Genomic DNA, 18621 nt, shown 5'->3' with positions numbered 1-18621 from the left:
CACCCCCGTACTCCTCATCGCCCTTTATGAAACGCTCCTAACTGTGTTCATAGGCGGAATCCGAGGAGTGCAGACTCCGCGAGGGCTGAAAGGTGAGAGCTGCGCCGCGGCGGGGTGTTCCCAAAAGCTAAGCTCCCCACCCCCATCCATTAAATCTCCGTCCCTTTTGCCGTCCTCCAGCAACCTCGCCCGTGCGCTCCTCCCCCAGTCGCTCTCGCCTCCCGCGCTGGGCCTGGTGGGCGGGGCGAGGGCTCCAAACTGCGCGAGAGTTCCGCCCAAGTGCCGCGAGACTCGCCTGCCGCCGCTGCCGCCGCCTCTTACGTCTTTCCCTTTGACAAGTCGCCGCTGCTGCAGCAAAAATAAAGGACGCGGCCACCGCAGCCGCTGCCGCGGGTCGCCGGAGCCCTGTCCCACCCCCGTCAGCTCTGGAGCCGCGTATGGTAACGCCTCCTTTCTGCTCTCCTGGCCGCCTGTGCGTGCGTCCCGCCGGCCCGGCATGGCCGGCCGGAGCCGTTCGGGAGCCACCGCCGAGAGGGGCCGCCGGGGTCCCGGGTGGGCGGCCAGCGGAGGCCTGAGGAAACTCTCCTGGCGCGGTGCGGCTCCCCTGCCCCCTGAGGCCTCTTGCCTCCCAGGCGCCTGCAGAGCCGCGTTAGAAGCCGAGCCGCCGACCCCAGAGGGCGGAGGGACCCGCCCCTCCAGCGGCTTGCTACCTGTCCCTCGGTCCTCGGTGGTCGCATCGCTGACCACCTTCCCCACCCCTTTATCCGCTAACGAGAGCCCCGCCCCCGGCCAGGGCTTGGACCGGGGCGGGCGGTGGGGTGGGGTGGAGTGGCGGCCCGACTCCTTCTCGGGATCCGAGGAGAGCCGCGACCCCGGTGCTCACCGTTATCTTCTCCCTTTTGAGGGGTGGAGGTTGGGACGACGTGCCTTTCAACCCTTTTCTATGCCTTTTGGGTGGGGAAGGCTCATCATCTGGTAAACCTTTCTCCGAATCTTCCGCCTCATAATTTATAAAGCTTCTGCTACAGGGAGAGGAGAAGAGATGCATTGTTAAGTCTCTGGGGTGAGATGAGGAGGATGATGACAGGAGCTGTCTCAAAGAACATGGTGAAACCTTTTTTGTGATGGGTGGCAGGTTCATGGGAGACACGAGGAGGACCAGAGCTGATACCACCTCCCACCTCTCCCAGTAGGTTATGTAAAAGACATGCTGTGCATCGTAGAGAGCTGTAAAACACAGGGACGGACTTTGCCTTAATTGAAAAACGATTTCTGTTATACTGTAGAAAATAAGGATACTCAGGAAACAGGGAATACCAAATCTGAGCAAACTAACCTATCCTTGTAGTTCCATTTCCAGAGGTAGCATGTCAAGCTTAACATTCTGGTTTGTTTCCTAACAGACACTTTAATTTTTTCAAATAGTGTTTGGCTCATCCTTGATTGGGACTTGCAAAACTGTTTTGTTTTATTTGAGTCACTTCTTAGGCTTGCTTGATTAAAACTGGCTATTTCTTCATTAGCACTGGCTGTACTGTATCATCACTATTTCTTTCATTGGGCCCTCTTCCAAAATGATTGTTCGCTAAATGCTCTTGAAAAATAAAACATTAAAAATTATTATCAACTTGATCTAGTACATATGTGTTGTTACAATCATGCCTGTGGTGACGGTGCTGTAAAGGAGTAGTGTTTGTGAAAAGCAAATTAACTTTGATTATTAATGGTGGGAAGAAACTTGTTTACCATAAGGTTTTATAAAACTGACTTCCATTGGTTATTTTTAGACCAAAATCATTGGGTGACATTGTATGTTTCATAGTGCTTTTGTGATTGGAATGTGTTGGACGTGTGCCTTTGACTATGTAGATTTTAGTTAGTGTTTATGCAAGCAAAACTGAGTATCCTAGGTGTCTGTATGCATATATGTGTGTGTATATACACACACATGTATTAAGTACCTGTACACGTTGGTAAATCTTGGAAGTAAATTAAAATGTATTGTTATATTATTTGAGGAAAGAAAGCATTAGGTGGAGCAAAGAATAGTCTTGTAATAATTCCCTCAGGTCACGTGATGGTTGTATATGGCAGAAGGAGACATCTAGGGATGTTGAAACTGGATGCTTTTAAAAGTAGGATAGATTGTCATCTATTTGGGGTTGTCATTGGAATGGATTAAGTGACCTATTAAGGCCTCTTATAATTCTAAACTTTTTATGAATTTTGCTTTCCCTAAGCTCTTATCACTTTGCTTCTTAAATTTCTAGTTATGCTGTTTGCATGTGACGCTTACCCATTCATTTGCTGGTCATGTATTCCATTCCCAATGCAGCCATCCTGGTGGTGTGTGGAGGAGAAAGCAAGTGTTAACATGTCACTTAACTTCTTTGTTAATATTATATAAACATATGAAAATCTTATTTGATTGAAGCAATTTCAGAAGACTTGATTAGGCTGGTTTGGTTAGTAGAGGATGCAAATAATAAATACAATGGAATTCTAATGTCCTAAGCATTTTTTCCTAGAAAAAGACTAAATTACTCAATATTTGAAATTTTTTAAAAAAGACTACATACATTGAACAGCTGATTTTTTAAAATACAGATTTTCAGAACTTAAAATAACAAAATTGATGACTTTGTGGTTTAGGATGTGGAGAAAAGTTTGTATTAGGATAAAAGCAAATTAATTTGTGGAAAAAAGCTTGTATTTTGTGGTTGGACAACTGTGTAATAATAAGTAACGAACTTACTGTAATCTATTGATAATTTTCTATGAAAATAAAACTTTGACTTAACAGACGAATGTGTTATTATGGGTACACGCTGCAGATTATCATGATACTAAAAATGTAGAAATTGGTCATTTTAAAAGGAGTTTGCAAAGCCAGTAAAGTTGCAACAGCAGCAGATTTTTTTTGACTAAAAATTGTAGAAGTTGTAAAAAAACATAAAGTAGGTAATTTACTTTTTAGATGCTAGATCTGATTTTTATGATTTTAGTTTCTTCTGCTGTCACTTACTGGACCCTTTAAATTAATGGGAATGTTAAATTCCAGGTGAGATCCCTGAGCAAGGAATTAAGACAGTTGCATAAAATGATCCATTGATGGACTTTATTTATTTTTAGCTTTTGAGATTCCCACGTGGCTCAGTGATAAAGAACCTGCCTGCCATTGCAGGAGACAAAGGAGACACAGGTTTGATCTCTGGGTCAGGAAGATCTCCTGGAGGAGGAACTGGCACTCCAGTCCAGTATTCTTGCCCGGAAAATCCCATGGACAGAGGAGCCTAGTGGGCTATAGTCTGTGGGCTCTGTAGTCATTGGGGTTGTAAAGAGTCAGACATGACTGAACACACACACACACACATCACATTTATTTTTAACTTTATTTTGAAATAATGTTAGACTTATAGAAATGTTGCAAAGATAGTACAAAAGGTTCCAGATTCCCTTCACATAGCATCCTCTACTGTTGAGGGCTTACATAACAATGATCAAACCCAGGAAATTTGCATTGGTGAAATATTATTAATTAAATTACAGACTTTATTTGAATGTCACCTGTTTTTTCCCCAGTGTATTTTTTTTTTCTCTTCCAGGATCTAATCCAGGATCCCACATTTCATTTAGTTGTTACATCTTTCTCGTGTCGTCTCCTCCAATCTGTGACAGTTCCTCTGTTTTTCCTTTTCTTTCGTGACCTTGACACTTCTGATGAGTACTAGCCCATTATTTTATATAATTTTTCTCATTTTGTGTTTGTCATGTTTTTTGTATGTTGAGATTGAGGTCCTGTATGTTTGCAAGAAAACTACAGAGGGGATGTGTCCTCAGTGCATGATATTAGAGGGTACATGGTGTTGATGTGTCTTATTGCTAGTGATATTTTAACCTTGATTGCTTAAGGTGAACTCTGCTGTATTCTCCACTATAAAGTTACTTTTCTTCTTTTTGTAGTTGATACATAATCTTAGGGGAGATAGTTTGAGACTATGTGATACACTGTTTCTCCTCAAATTTTCTCCCACTGATTTTAGCAACCATTGGTATATATCCTCTGCAGCAGTTATTATTGTGATATTTTTCCTGCCGGTGATTTTGTACTTCCCTCATTCCTGAAAGAGATGTCCCTTCCTCATTTGTTAAATTATCTATTTTGATGAGTGTGACTTCATGGATATATATTCTAAAGATTCTAATCCAATAGTGTCATCATTTTGTTGCTCAGATTCTTCCAGTTTTGGCCATTAGGAACTCATTCCAGTTGGCCTCCACCCTTGTTTTAGTACTTCCTTATACTCTGGCACCACAGGCTATAGTCTGTGCTCATCTTGTAATTTTCCTTGTATCTGTCCTGAAATCAACTCCTTTTATTGGAGACCAGAATTTAAATCAAGACCTGAATGCTGGGTATGTTCACTAAGGTATCATTTCTCCTAGGCCCTCAGAGGACAGAGCAAGGAAATATATGTATATACTAACCTGCTCACACGTGCAAACAGATATACATGTTTATCTCTATATTTGTCTTTCTCTATATATTAAAACCATATTTGAGTTCATAGTTATATGTTCTATTCCAGTCCCAACACCAGAAGGTTCATTCCAACCTTTTCTTATTTGTAACTTTTTTTTTTCTAATGGTGAGAAACCTGGCTTTCATTATCTGTAATACTGTATACCAATTTATTTGTTCAATTTTAGAATGCACATCAAGTAGTGACCAATTGCTCACCCTTCTGAGGAACATTTGCCAATTAGAGTGCACTATTTGTATACAAGTTTTTTTCTTGTCTTTAACTTTCTAGTATCTTGTCAACATACTGTTTTTCAAAGTTACTTAGGTTAATTCTTTTCTTCCTCATTTCCTTTAGTGTGGTTATATTATTCACCTGTAATGCAGTTAGGTTCTTACTCTGTATTCTATTTTGGGTTCCCCCAGTTCTGGTTGATTTTTATTTATTTTGGTATATGAGACATTGCTATTACTAAAATATACTTAGAAAATTGTCACTTCTTACTCCCACTACCCTGGTCCCATTCTCTTCTCCCCACCTTTTCCCTCGCCTGTTTTCCATGACTTTAGGTAACCAGTTTTTTTAGTTTCTGGTTTATCCTTCCATTGTCTCTTTTGCACAAATGAATAGATTGTGTGTGTGTGTGTGTGTGTGTGTTTTACATTTCTTTTTCCCTTTGCGTACAGGTTTTTAAATTGAGGTACAATTCACACAACACAAAGCCTCCTTTTCTGAAGTGTACAAAATCATTGTTTTTCGGTCTATTCATAAGGCTTTGCAGCCATTACCACTAGCTAATTTAGAACATTTTCATTACCCTGAAACGAAACCCTGTATTCATTAGTAGTCACTTCCTGTTCCCCTTTCCCCAGCCACTAGTAACCATTAGTCTACTTTCTGTTTGTATGAATTTGTCTGTTCTGTTCATTTCATGTAAATGTGGAATTATATAATATGTGGACTTTTGTGCCTAGCTTCTTTCACTTAATGTAATCTTTTCTAGGTTCATCTATGTTGTAGGCTGTGTCAGTACTTCATTCCTTCCTATGACTGAATAATATTCCATTATATAAATATATCACACTTTGTTCATCCATGCACACTTATTGGACATTTGATTTTCATTTTTTTAGCTATTATGAACATTCAGATACAAGTTTTTATGTGGACATATGTTTTCAGTTCCTTTGGGTTTATATTTGGGAGTGGAATTACTGGTTCATAAGATAACTTTTTGAGGAACTGCCAAATTGTTTTCCAGTTCCTTTCTTTCTTATATGAAGAATGGCATGGTATAGATATTCTGTGCACCTTTTTTCAGTGTAAGAGTGTGTCCTGGAAATCACTCCAACAGTTCATCCTTTTGAAGTGATCCTTTTGATATTCTGCATTCTTATTTTTTTAATTAAAGTTTTTAAAATTTATTTTTGACTGCACTATGTGGCTTATGGGATTTTAATTCCCTGAGCAGGGATTGAACCTGGGGCCCTAGCAGTGAGAGTGCTGAGTCCTAACCACTGGACCACCAGGGGATTCTCAGATATTCTCCATTTTTTTTTTTTTTTTAATAGCTGTATAGTACTCTCCTGTGTAGATGTGTCCTCAGTTATTCAGTCATTCTTCTTTGAGTATTATGTTGCTTCTTACATTTTGCATTTATAAACAATTTTATAGTACATGACCTGTGTATATGTATTTTTGTAGTGTAAAAGATATATTAATATCTTCAGGGTAGATTTTTATAAATGGGATTGCTGGGTCAAAATTTCTGTACATATGTAATTTTGCTAGAGATTGCTAGATTTTTCTCCAGAAGGATTGTACTAATTTGTATTCCTATCAGTAATGAGAGCACCTGTTTTCACCACAGCCTTAACCAACAGAATATGTCATTGTGCTTTCTATTTTTTTTTTTCTGTCAGAGACGACTGATTTTAAAAAGTGCCCTGCAGTTATTTCAGTGACCTGAATCTGTTGTGAAAGGGCACTTATTGCCTGCCATTGGCAGATTCTTATAGCTTGAAAGTGAAATATATTGTCCACTAATATTCTACTGATACATGCAGGTTATTTTGTGCAGGGGAAATTGACTAGAATGCAGTTTCCTGGTCTAGCTAGGATTGCTCATTTGAGACTTTTTGTATTTAATGAAGTTGCTGCGTTGATTCATAATACCTTGCTCTGAAATACTTGTGGAGTTTAACAAAGGATAACTGAAATTGTGAGGAGAGTTTTGTTACCTCTAGAGTATGTATGAGATACTAATTATTGGTTCACACTGTCTGCTAGTTATTTTGAACAGGACATACAGGACCTATTGACACTATGGTTTGATAGTTATTTGACCAGTAATGGCTTTATCTGGAACCTGTTTTATTTCCATGTGAAAGAAGGCCAGTCTTAAGGAAGGTGAAATCAAGAGTCTGAAGTTCTGGGTTAGGATAATCCTGTCAGATTTTAGTGGTGCCAGTAACCAAGACAACATGAAAAACATCCCCATCTTACAAGGAAACTTGTTTTGCCCAGTGAGGCTGGGGATTTAGGTTTTTTCCCCAAAAAGGACATTGTTCCAGGTGCTTGGAACAGATTAATGAAAAAAAGATTCTTGTACTAGAGGAGCTTACATTCTAGTGATTTTTTTGATGAACTCATGTTCTCAGGAAGATAGATACTAAGTTCTGATAGAATCAGTAAAGGTCTGGTGTAGTCTTAAAAACACCTTTGGTGGTATAAAAACCTCAAATAACACTTTATTTTACTGATTACATAGAGAAGCCATGAAAAGTTTACCACCGAATGGTAACTTATGTTGTTCACCAATTTTTTTTCTCTCATTTTAAGTGATTTCTACTATTGCTACTAGTAGTGTGTGGTAGTCACTCAGTCATGCCCAGCTCTTTGCAATGCCATGGACTGTAGCCTGTCAGGCTCCTCTGTCCATAGAACTCTCTAGCCAAGAATACTGGAGTGGGTTGCCATTTCCTTCTCCAGGGGATCTTCCCGACCCAGGGATTGAACTCTGGGCTCCTTCATTGCAGGCAGATTCTTTACCATCTGAACCACCAAGGAAGCCCAATAGAATAATAATAGTAGAATAATAGTATACTATAGTTTTTTCCTCAACTGTGGTTCCATGAGAGAACTAAACTCTAATGTTCTAGGACATTTGAGCATTAATTGTATGTGAAGAATTAGCTCCTGTCCAGTGCATCCAGAATGTCACTAGTTACGTACTGTCCTTGGGAGAACTGAGAAAAGGTTTACTCCGGCATTCATTTCAAGTTTTATGGTTCAAAACCTAGTTTTTATGAACCTAGCTGACGAAGGTCATTGTCATTATATAATAGTTAATTAGGTGTTTTTTTTTTTCCCCTGACTTATTAACACTTATTAGCAGAGTGTTGTTGGATAAGTTTTAATCTCTTAGGCTGTTACCTGATCTATAAAATGTTTGATAGTTGCTGCCTCATAGGGCTCATGTGAAGCTCAATATTTTGGCCACCCAGTGTGAAGAGCTGACTCATTGGAAAAGATCCTGTTACTAGGAAAGATTGAAGGTAAAAGGAGAAGGGGGTGGCAGAGGATTAGATGGTTAGATAGCATCAGTGACTCAATGGACATCAATTTGACCAAACTCTGGGAGATAATGGAGGACAGAAGAAGCCTGGTGTTCTGCAGTTCGTTGGGTCACAAAGAGTTGAACGTGACATAGTGACTGAACAACAGGGCTCGTGTAAAGATTAGAAAAGTTTTTTTCCATCTACATTTATCCATTTCTGTGACTTTAAAAACTAAGTGTTAATTGACTTCCACATTTATATCTTCAGCCCAGACCCCTTCCTTGAGGTACAGGGTCATAGTTCATCAGCTTATTCCACATCTCATTTGGTTGTCTAAAAGACTTCTCAAACATAGAAGTTGTGATTCTCGTCCTCACCATTTTCTTTGAATGTACCCTTAGTAAATTGGCAGGATCAATTAACTAGTCACTCAGACCAAAAAACTTGGTGTCAACTGTGCCTCTTTTGTTTATACCCTATAATCAGACCATCAGCAAATCTTTCTAGTTCTATCTTTTGAATATATTTCTAATTTGATCAGATGTTACCATCTCTGTCTTATTACTCTGGTCTAAACCACCATCATCTCCTGGGTAGATAATTAAAATAGTCTCTTAACTATTTTCTCACTTGATCTCCTACAGTCTCTTCTGTGTTTCATAGCTAGAATGGTCTTTTTAACTGTTCATCAGGTAGGCCACTCCTCTGTTTAATGCATTGTAGTGACTTCCTTTTGTAGTTAAAATAACATCTAGATTCCTAGCCATGGCCTATAAAGTCCTCTTTGATGTAGTCCTTGTCTGCCTGTCTCTGTTCACTCCATTTCTGCTGCACCGAGCTTCCCTATATTCTTTGATCATGCTGGGTGCATTCCCAGGGCTTAATGCTTGTTCATGCACTGCTCTTCCTTCAGGTCTCTGCACTGCTTGCTCCCACACATCATTCGTGTCTGCTTAAAAAGGGGTTCAGAGAGTCTACTTCTTTAGAGAGATCTCCAATGATCATACTATACAAACTAGTGATCACCTTGCCCCTTATTTCTCCTTGTCTCTCTCGCTTTTTTTTTTTTTTATGGTGTGCTTTCTGAAAAGTAGTGATTTGTCTACTTGTTTATTACTTGTCTTCCTCACTAGAATGTAAACTCTGAGAGTAGGAACTTTATATCCTGTTCATTCCAGTGCCTAGAAAAGTCCCTGACCCACAGTAAGCCAGAGATGCAACTCTAGGAAATTGTATGTGTAGTAAAATTATCTAAATTAGATTAAGTGAGTCTACCTTTTAAAGATTTTAAACCAAAGGAGAACTATTAAACAGTTAAATGATGCTGTGATTTTTTTTTGCATTAAATACTTATATGTGAAATGTTAAGATTTAGAACTTACTATCAAGATTATATATTTATGCAAAGGATGTGCTAAGTAACATTTAAAGAATAAGCTTGGAGTGTATCTCTTCTGTTTGTTGTAGTGTTTAACATTCTTTGGTTGTCCTCTAATTATAATGTTAGTGATGTTGATGTTATAATAATATTTCCTCTTACTCTGGCAAACTATTTTTCCTCACTCTAAATTCTTGATTTAAAGTTTCTGTTGATCTTGATTTTGGAGGGGAATGTGTTATTATCTGAGCTTTTTCTTTTTAAACTTAATATAGAAGCATTTATAGACACCCTTCTAAATATTGTCATTTAAAATTTTTTATGTATTTATTTTTTTTGGCTTTTCTCAAGATGCGGTGAGCTGGGGCTACTCTCTAGTTACATGAGCGTCTCATTGTGGTGGCTTCTCGTTGCAGAGCATGGGCTCTAGGGTGCTCAGTCTTCAGTAGTTGCTGCACGTGGGCTCAGTAGATGTGGTTCCTCGGTTCTAGAGCACAGGCTTAATAGCTGTGGTGCACAGGCTTAGTTGCTCAAGCCTGACATGTGGGATCTTCCTGGATCAGAGATCGAACCCATGTCTCCTGCTTTGGCAAGTGGATTCTTTACTACTGAGCCACCAGGGAGGCCACGTTTGCCATTTTTAAAGACCTTTCCTGTTAGTCACTATACAGTAAAAGTGTTCATGAAAAGTTTTGTGTGATATAATTCAAATAAGCAAATTTGCTAACTGATAGTATTAGAAATCTAGGATAACCTAGGAATATTATATTATTTATGTGTTAATATAATTTAAAAGCATGTGGGGGGCTAGTATCTTTTATATAAGGTATCACTGAACTTTCTTACACATCTGAGCATTCAGTGATATATATTTAAATTTTGTCAGTAGTATAATCATAGTTTCTGACTTCTCAAAATTGAATATTCTTTTGAAAAGAAGGAATGATGAAGAATGATGGAGAGATTTATATAATTTAGTGAAGGTGGTATGGTGTAATGGACAGATGCACATATGAAGAATTAATATTGGGTAACACTTATTGAGTATTTATTGTACACCAGGCACTATTGTAAGAACTTTGCTCTGTTGTATAAATCATCATATTAAATCTGGTTGAATTGTTTATTATTTAAACCAATTTAACTTATTTATTTTGTAGATAGGAGATTGAAGCACACACAGAAAGGTGCTTGCCCAAGATCTTGTAGCTAGTAAATAGTGGCGCCTGTATTTGAATTCAGTAACAGAGGCAGATGTTGGTAGAAACTGTGGGGCAGGGGATGGAAACAGCCAGCCAGTGATTGTTTTATCTGATTTAAAATCCCATCCAAATAATGTCATTTGAGCAGGTCTGTTTTACATAGGTGTTCAGAAACTCATGTTGACAAAGGCAGACTTTTAAGTGCCGTGTATTGCTTTGACTTTTTAAAAAATAATTTTATTTTTTTATTTTGGCTCGCTGGGTCTGTTGCTGTGGGGGCTTTTTTCTAGTTGCGGTGAGCTGGGGCTACTCTCTAGTTGTGGTGCTTGGGCTTCTCTTCTCACGTGTGTGCTTAATTTGCTCAGTCGTGGCTGAATCTTGCGGCCCCATATACTGTAGCTTGCCAGGCTCCTCTGTCCATGGGCTTCTCCAGGCAAGAATACTGGGGTGAGTTGCCATTTCTGACCCAGGAATCGAACTCTGGTTTCCTGCATTGCAGGCCGTCTGAGCTACAAGGGAAGCTCTCTTTTCATAGTGGTGTTTTTCTTGTGGAACTTGGCTCTAGGGCGCCCCTGCTCCCAGGCTCTAGAGCACTGGCTTAGTAGCTGTGGTGCACAGGCTTAGTTGCTCCTTGGCATGTGGGATCTTTCTGGATCAGGGATTGAACCAATGTCTTCTGTGTTGGCAGGCAAATTCTTTACCACTGAGCCACTAAGGATGCTGCTTTGACTTCTTAAAGAATGTTTCTATCAATAGTTTTCTTCTGCCAAAGAAGGTAATAGGTGTTAGAGGAGAACAACAGTTGGAATAAGGATTGAACTTTGCTATTTTAAAAAGGTGAATGTTAGTGAATTTTTATACCCTGAAATAAGTTTTTCTTGGTAGACCTTGAAACAATGATATTAAGTAGCGAGTTTAGTCTGAAAACTGTCTGGAGTGCAAACAAGTAGTAAAATAATAATGCCTCACATTTGTATATAGCTTTTCACTTTCCCGAGTAGTTAGGGAAACATCTCAATTTATCTTTGTAACACCTCTGTGGAATAGGCAGGATAGATATTTTGCCATTTGATAAGTTTCCATAGAGGAGAAAGGTGCTTGCCTAAGGAACAAGCCTTTGAATAACCTCTAGTTGCTAGACTCTGTTTTATGAAGATGCTATTCATAAAGGACATCACTGTTGCTTTGCAAAACTGCCAGAGTGTAAGTGGTGGATTTCTGCATTGTATGGTGTTATAGACTTATCTCTTACATTAGTGATTGAGAAGTTCTTCATCTGGAGGCAGAATATACTTGGCATGATGAATTTGGGCAAAGATGGCCTATTGTAATTGGTATGTTCTTAGTGTTTGTTATGCTTAAAGCCTAGACATTTTTAAGAAATACAGCTTAGGTTAAAAATATAATTCTTGTAGCAACACAGTTGTAATCTTTTTTAAATTGATATTTTTCGTTAAGACCTTTTCCAGTTAGGCTATAATAATATTGATACTGTTTTGTTTATATTGTAGATTAGCATAGGAGTAGGGCACTTTGATTCTTTGAAATCTAGAAGGGTGTTTTGATAGCTTCTGAAAAGACTCACGTAATGTGTGACAGTAGGGAAATGCTGATAAAAATTTAGTATGTCACCTAACATACTAACACCTAACAGTATTCCTCCTGTTCATTTTGAAACTATTCTGAATTGCACTGATTAAATTGGTCTGAGATTTTAAGAGGAATTTTTCAAAACTCTTAAAAGATATGCTGTATAAGGGAATAAAATCAGGTGCAAATTTACAGAATCACTTCATTTTAATGATGGTTGAAAAAATGTGACATTGTTTTTCAGATGATTGCTGAATGTTTTGTATTTTTAAGTTGCATCTTTCAGTTCTCAGTGTTATTCTCTTCTTCCGTGGTGCTGTCTTGTAATTGCCTCCTTGTTACCACCCCCTCCCTCTTCGTCTGCCATCTGTTGGCTTGGCTTTTTATTTCACTATAGGGAAGGCAGGAAAGAGTTCTTGTACACAAGATAAAACTAGTCCTGTTTGGAGCTTAGTGAGCTGGAGCATCTATACAATATGTCTTCTGATGATAAATTCCAGAAGTACCATAAGCCCACAGGAATAGTAGCAATGACTCTGCAATACTGTCTACAACTTAAATAAAAATTAAAAAAAATTATAATTAGACTGTTATTTTCATGGAAAGCCATAAACTGGCTGGATATTATTAACAGGCTTGTAAATAAGAATTAATTACATAGGAGAGTTTAGCATATTGAGTATTCGTGAAATTCTTGTCAAATGATTTCATACTTTATAAACTTGATTTGTTCATGGTAAACTTAAATTCACTTATGCATGACTGTGCATTAATCTTTTATGGGAATACATAGAGGCTATTTGCAGTCCTAGGTAGATAACTCAATTCCAAGACAGTGTTTATTTAAAAAAATATTTTTATTATAAAATCTTTTAAACATATACTAAAAGTAGAAAGAAAACTATAAAGCGCTCCCATGTACCTATCATTGAACCTTCATGAATTATTATAGACAATCTTATTTTCTTTATATTTCTGTCTACCACTACACACTCCCAGTTCTGGACTTTTTTGAACCATACCCTGGACATATTTAATTTGTAAATTTTAGGTATTTCAATATGACCTCTAAAAGATAGTCATTTTCTCTTTTTATTAAGTAAGCATAATACCATTATCTTAAAAAGTTTTATAACAAGGTGTTAATGTCATCAAACATGTAGTCAGGTTTTGTATTTTTCTGATTGTTTTATATACATACACAGTTGGCTTGAAGTGGATTCCAAATAAGGTCTGTAGTTTACAATTATCTTGTATATTAAATCACTTTTAATCTTTAGGCTCGCCTTCCTTTTTTTTTTTCCCTTTTTTTTTTGTTATTTTAAGAAACCAGGTTTTTGAGAAGTTTCCCATAGTCTCATTTTGCTGATTGCATCTCTGTACTGTAAATGTCATTTAACACATTCTGTCCCCAGAATTTCTTGTAAATTGATAGATTTGTCAGGTTTTTTTTTTTTTTTTCTTTTGGTAGGTGTACTTCATAGGAGAAATCTGTGTTCCATCAGGTCTTGTTCTCTTTTTGTGATATTGGCAGTTATTGATAATCATTCATTAGGGACTGCAAAATAGTGAAATTCTGTTGTTCATGTATTAGATGTTTTGGTTTTTTTTAAGATGGTGTTTTTTAGGATAGTCCTTCAACAGTGTAAATTGTACATTTTGGGCCTTGTATTTATATCTGAACGGGTTCTGGGATGATTTGACAAAATTCTTTTAAAAAGGAAAGAGTGCAGATCTTTATTATTGAAAATCCAGAAAAAACTTGGGAATCTAGAGTTTTACATTTGGCCAGTAAATAGCTGAACATCCTATCATGAGATAACAGCTTGTCTCGTAATATGTGTAGCTGGTCATTGGGGTTTGTTCTTTTGCAGTCTATGTTCATTTTCAGAAATTTCAAAAGTAATTTGTTTAGGGCAGCAGTTATTAGTTTTTTGAGTCTGATTTCTTGGCATGAATTTGAGAATAGGCTTTGGTGTGAATCAGATTTAAGAAATTTTGAGTTAATGTAACATAGCATAATTTGTATTAAAAGTTCTTTGACAACTAAAGCAGCAGCACTTCCCAGTGTAGATCCTTGACAAAAAGGTTTTGAGGTCAAGCAAACTGATATACTATGTGTACTTTTTCCTTTCTTGATACGTAATATAGTACGTGTTAACACGTAAAAGACCTACAGTAAGGAACCTGTTTAATATTAACTCAACATTTTCCAAATTTATTTGATAACTGAGGCTTCCCCTTGTTCCCCCATAGCATCTTGAAGAACTAATGGAACAAATTTTCCAGAGGAATCAGGTTTTGGGAAATATGAATTGGGTTTGAACAGAGAATAAATAAAAATAGCTAATGATGATGAGTGTGTGTTACTTCACTACAGTGATGTGGGGAAATTTTTGATAGATAATAAGATGGAAGGTATATATGTATATATGTGGGTGATTCATGTTGCTATATGGCAGAAACAATACTGTAAAGCAATTATCCTCCAATTAAAAATAAATAAATAAAAATTTAAAAAATAATACATTTTTTCCAGTGAGAATAAAAGAAAGAGGCAAATGTTGTTTATCTTAGCCCGTAAGCATTATACTTTTAGAGAAGCCATGTTAGGAAAGGACTTCAGTCATATATAACATTACATGCTAGGCACTGTTTTCAGTCCTTTATATATAATTTGTAATTTGTTCATCTTTACAACAAACTTATCCAGTAGGTATACTGTTGTTATCCCAGTTTTACAGATAAGGAAATTGAGGCACAGAGAGATTAAGCAAATAGTTCGAAGGTTACACTGCAGAGTTGTTGATACAGCAGAACCAGAATCTAAACCTAGGCACCTGGCTCCAGAGTCCTTGTGCATAGCCACTGCTCCATACTGCAAAATGTGGCAGATGGAGATCATGAAATACAAATTAGATTAAGAGGGGATATAAACTCTGCTTGAAAGGACCATACATATTTTCTTTAACTTTCAGGCAGTCAGTGTCTGAGAAAAGAATGTGGAGAGCTGACTGTGTCCCAGTGAAGATAGAAAACATGGAAACCTGGAAACTGTTATCCATAAAAAAGGTACACCTCTCAAAGATATAGATTAGATGAATGTAAGTAGAATGCTGAGTTAAGAGGACACTGTTATACCAGAATTTCAGATTAGAAGGGAATTGGAGCTTACTTTATAAGACCCCTTCATTTTACATATGAGATCTGAGGTTCCACAGTTGGTTCATGTGCTTGTAGTAGTAATCATAGCTCACTTAAGTGTACTTCATTTTGCATTTGTACTTCATTCTACATTCATGTAGACTCTTGTTTGATCCTCTAAACAATCCTGAAAGGCAGGTAGGTCCTATATTTTCTACAACAAAACTGGGTTTTGAATTTTTTTTTTTCTTGGTGGGGGCACATACCACATGGCATGCAGAACTTCCTTGATCAGGGATCAAACCGGTGCCCCTTGCATTGGAAGCACAGAATCTTAACTGCTAGACCACCAAGGGAGTCCAAATCTGGTTATTGAATTTAGATATGGTGCATCCTAAAGGCTAAAATTTCGTATACTAAATCACATTGCCTCGGTTCTTAATGAATAACATGTAAAAGTAGTGCACACTTTTGGAATGAGATGACTTGGGTCAGAAAGAAAACCTGCATTTTGACAAATGGAAGTGACTCCCTCCTAAGTGTAAAAGATAGTATGTGCTAATTGGAAACAGTAATTTTTAGGTGGTATAGAGGAAAATAAAAAAGTAAAAACTACCTCACCGCACAGAGTAACCACTGTTAAATTCTAATGTGTAGTTCTTGAGATTTTTTTTCTAGATTTTTATATACTCAGAGAATTGTTTCAAAATTATATGTATATATATATATATTTTATTGCTTTATAACCTAACATGTTGTGTTCTTAAAAGAGAATAATCATAGGCATTTGATCTTTTGCCTCTAACATAGTAAAAAAGGTACATGAGCGACAGTAGGCATAAACTGATAGCATCCTGGACCAACTGAAATGTGCCGTCCCTTCCCTAGTACACTCAGTTTAATAGCGGACCTGTTAGTAACAGGGTGAATAGATTAAAAAACCTGTTTGGGGTTAGATTAATTTAAGGAGGCAGTGAGTTTCACTTTCTATAGTTTCAGTTAACCAACTGTCAACCATGGTCTGAAAATATTAAATGGAAAATTCCAGAAATAATTCATAATTTTTAAATTGCTTGCCATTCTGAGTAACTTGATTAAATCTTTGGTGGTTCTGCTCCATAAATCACCCCTTTGTACAGTGCTTGAGTTCAAGGAACCCTTATTTTACTTAAAATACAACAAAAGCAGTGATGCCGGTGATTCGGATATGCTAAAGAAACAGGTGCTTCCTTTAAGGGAAAAGTGAAAGTTCTCAACTTCATAAAGAAAATTGTGTGCTGAGGTTGCTAAACTCTCTGATAAGAATGAATCTTCTACCTGTGAGATTGTGAGGAAGGAAATAGAAAATTGGTAATAGTTTTGCTGATGCCCCTCAAATTGCTTAAGTTTATGGCTACAGTGCCTAAGTGCTTAGTTAAGATGGGAAGGGCCATTGTATTTGTACCATAAGATGTTTTGAGAGAAGGACCATAATTCACGTAACTTTTATTATGGTATATTTTTATATATACTGTTTTACGGTATATTGTTATATTCTATTTTATTATTGTTAATCTCTTACTATTCTAATTTATACATTAAACTTTATAATGTATATATGTATTGTATATGTATACATATATATAATGTACATAATGTATAAGTATATATATACTGTAAAAGTGTATAATGTTTAAGTCCATGGTCTGTACAGTCCATGGAATTAATTCTCCAGGCCAGAATACTGGAGTGGGTGGCCTTTCCTTCTCCAGGGGATCTCTCCAACCCAGGGATCGAACCCAGATCTCCCGCATTGCAGGCTATTCTTTACCAGCTGAGCCACAAGGGAAGCCCAAGAATACTGGGGTGGGTAGCCTATCCCTTCTCCAGCAGATCTTCCTGACCCAGGAATCAAACTGGTGTCTCCTGCATTGCAGGCGGATTCTTTACCAACTGAGCTATCAAGGAAGCGCAGTGTATGTATAGGGAAAACATAATATATTTGGATTAGGTACTGGCCATAGTTTCAGGTATCCACTAGGGGTCTGGGAACATATTTCTTGCAGATCAAGAGTGGATACTGCACTGTAGTATAAAGCTTTATTTTAGTGTTTTTTTCCTGTAGAATTTGGGATCATTGATTGTTTTGTAGTTTTATGTGGAAAAAACTCTTTTCACACTATACTGGATTAAAAGACAAGTAACTGAGACTCTTAAGAAAACATTAAAAAGAATAAAGTATAAGTTTTTTGAAACAGTCTAAATATGGGCTTTTTTAGTGAGTTTGTGTGTTGTGTGGGGGTTATGTAACCATCTCTAATTATCAATATACTGTTGCAGTGGTGGGAGGGGAAAGGAGCCTATTGTGTTGGATTGTGGAAGGGTTCTTTATACTTGAAGTTGGTTCTTTAGCAACTCTCGCTTTCTGTTTTCATGACTACATCTAGTAGTTTGCTTTGTTAATCATTCTCTTTACCCAAGCACATTTTTGGCATGATCTTATTTTCAAAATGTTTTCTTTTTGAGGATTAGATTATATTGTATTTACATCTCTTAATATTTCCTTGTTAGTTTTAAATTGATAGTAAAGCTTATGATTTTAGGCATGCTAGTTCTTTTGCATTTCCATATAAATTTTAAAGTAAGTTCATCTATAGATGCAAAAAAATCTTGCTGTGATTTTGATAGATATTGTACTAAATCTCTAGATCATTTGGAGGGAGAACTGGCATTTTTATATTTAGTCCTCCATTCTAGGAACATGGTGTATCTCTTCACTTATTTAGAACTCCTTTGATTTCTTTCATCTGTGACTTGCAAGTTTTAGCCTATAGATCCTGTATATGTTTTGTTAGTCTTGCATCTACGTGTTTTATTTTTTTAAAAGTTTAAAACCTTTCAATCAGAGTATCATATATCTTCATAGAAGTGTATGTAAACTAAATATACAGCTTGATTACTTTCATGGAGATGGAATTATTTTCAAATTTTGCTATTTTCTGTTAACTTGAGAGATTTTCAGGAGGGAGGTAGGATTCAAGATGAAGGAAGGAAAAAAGTTTTCCATTTCTCCTTTGTCAGGTTTTCATAGTGTGACTTCATTGTTTTGTTTAAAGGTGAATTCTCAAGGAACATAGTCATAGATAGTTAAGCTCATTTCCAAATTAACTTTGCCATTTAGATTTTTTCTATTGTAATTTACCACCATTCATGTTACAATAGATTAACTTTGATGTTTTCTAATA

At 37.1% G+C, this 18621-nt stretch overlaps 1 protein-coding gene and 1 non-coding gene across 2 annotated transcripts in view; one reads left to right on the top strand and one right to left on the bottom strand.

The window, feature by feature from the left end:
• Positions 1 to 287: 287 nt before the first annotated feature.
• Positions 288 to 18621, top strand: part of HERC1 (HECT and RLD domain containing E3 ubiquitin protein ligase family member 1) — a 212340-nt gene continuing 194006 nt past the window's right edge. Inside the window, 1 exon segment of the mRNA XM_070378058.1 lies at positions 288 to 440. The gene's annotated coding sequence lies outside the window, so the exon portion shown is untranslated.
• On the bottom strand, positions 5983 to 6056 carry TRNAE-CUC (transfer RNA glutamic acid (anticodon CUC)). The gene has a single exon. It is a non-coding gene; the product is annotated as a tRNA-Glu (tRNA).

Source organism: Bos mutus, chromosome 10 (genome assembly GCF_027580195.1).
Source record: "Bos mutus isolate GX-2022 chromosome 10, NWIPB_WYAK_1.1, whole genome shotgun sequence".
Taxonomy (NCBI): Eukaryota; Metazoa; Chordata; class Mammalia; order Artiodactyla; family Bovidae; genus Bos; species Bos mutus.
This window is presented reverse-complemented; position numbering and strand designations above follow the sequence as displayed.